Raw genomic sequence first — 1,852 nt, forward strand, 5'->3', positions numbered from 1 at the left:
GATAACCCTTGGTGAAAGCGCTAGGAATTCCATAGATAAAAAAATACCTAATGCTTATCAGTGCTTTAACTCCTTTCTATCGTGTTCGTCGTCTGGATGCTGTTATAAATCTGCCGTACGATTTATCTTCTGGCTTATTTCACATAAAACTGTAAGAGAGAGAGAGAGAGAGAGAGAGAGAGAGAGAGAGAGAGAGAGAGAGAGAGAGAGAGAGAGAGAGAGAGAGAGAATTTCCATATTCTTGAAAAATATGCAGCTGATTTCCTTAAACATATAAAAGAAACAAATAGCAAGTGTGAAAAGGACTAGTGGTGGTAGTATTAATACTTAAGCGAATAGCTTCTCCAATCTCAACAATTCTTATTTGTTACTATAAAAACGCAATTTTTCGCCAAACCTCACTGAAAGATTAAATTCCCGCCAAAATAAGCTGCGCATCTAAGGCGTCAGTTGTTACTGTTGGTAAAGAAAACGGGAATGTCCGATGTTTTGACAGTTTGCTTGGTTGTGTCGGAGGAGAAAAGTGTTGTTGGAAGGTCCTCTCCGTATACCCACTGACTATTGGACTTCGCTAGTCTTTTATTAAGGTAAGCTTGAGACCACAAGGCTATTTTAGGTATTATACAGGTAATCAGTACAGCAGTTGTTAATGTTAACCTTCATAATCTGGTTTTTGAGTTATTATTCTTTTGTGTAGGTGCTGGAAAGAGAGAGAGAGAGAAATCAATACTCGAGCGGGCAAGGTGGGCTAAGCAGAATTCGCCCCAGGGTTACTCTTGCAAGCCCCCCAAAAAGAATAAAAAGAAACCATTCTTTTGAGCGTTGAGGTCGATGTATTAGCTGCTCAGACGAGACAAGGGTAATAATAAGGCATCGGTCTTTCAGCACAGAGTCGTCAAAATGTAGTGCGATCTTGAGGAAACGTCGAAAAACCCGAGTATTTGTTGGAGGAGGTGGTTAGTTGCGTCCCGGTATCTGGCGTTGTGCTGCTGCTGCTGCTGCTGCTGCCTTGGGAGGCTGTTCAGCATCAGTTGCAGATGAGATAGAAAAGGAGCGGGGCCAGAAACAAAAGAAGATATTTCAACACTTGTCATTCCTTCCATCGTTCATTGACATTCTGTTTTTTCTTTGCCAGAGCTGTTGTACCGGCGAGTTAACAACTGTAACCGCTGTAAGGGTTATGCACGATGCCGAACCAGATTCGTGTCTACTGAGTGCACTGAATGGATGTGAATGTAATTCTTCAGTTGCAACAGTGTCTTTCGAGCCACGAGTGCTGACCGCTTTTTAATTAGTTGATATTGTATGACCTTTCACCCTCAATAATAGAAGTGAGCTGACTTGACACAGTACTTAGCACGTACTCCTAGAATTTAACACTAGTTGCAGTGGTCATCTGTGCCCAACGTACGGAAATTCGTTACCATGATAGGCCTATTGTTCATTAGAGAATACTTTATCCTTAAAATCTATTTGTATTAGCCTACATGAACTTTTACTTTTGGTTTCGGTGTTCTAATGGGTGCTTTATAAGTTTACATGTTATCGTCAGGGGTAAAAAGAATTTGGTAAACGATGACATTTGGGGGTTTGCCTAGAATTAAAGGCGTGCTTTTATTTCTATTTGCTTTGTTTTAGTTCCCTGCTTTGTTACATTGCCTGACAGTTTATTTACAATTCTTTAGCTGTAGAAGGCAAGCTTTCAACCGTTATCATTATGGGAAGTAATGAAAGGTTTTTCAAATTGTTGACATTCGATTTGAACGTAAAATGGTAACAGAAATGGATGTAGGTTTGGTATGTGGTTATTATGGACATAGATTATTTTCAGCTTGATGGTATGGGAGATCTA

The 1,852-nt window shown here is 40.1% G+C and overlaps 1 protein-coding gene across 12 annotated transcripts in view; it reads left to right on the top strand.

The window, feature by feature from the left end:
• Positions 1-481: 481 nt before the first annotated feature.
• LOC136825738 (protein tweety-like) overlaps positions 482-1,852 on the top strand; it is a 244,606-nt gene continuing 243,235 nt past the window's right edge. For all 12 annotated transcript variants that reach the window (XM_067082551.1, XM_067082558.1, XM_067082556.1 and 9 more), the window contains exon 1: positions 482-587. The gene's annotated coding sequence lies outside the window, so the exon portion shown is untranslated. The remainder of the gene's footprint in view (positions 588-1,852) is intronic.

Source organism: Macrobrachium rosenbergii, chromosome 39 (genome assembly GCF_040412425.1).
Source record: "Macrobrachium rosenbergii isolate ZJJX-2024 chromosome 39, ASM4041242v1, whole genome shotgun sequence".
NCBI classification, from domain to species: domain Eukaryota; kingdom Metazoa; phylum Arthropoda; class Malacostraca; order Decapoda; family Palaemonidae; genus Macrobrachium; species Macrobrachium rosenbergii.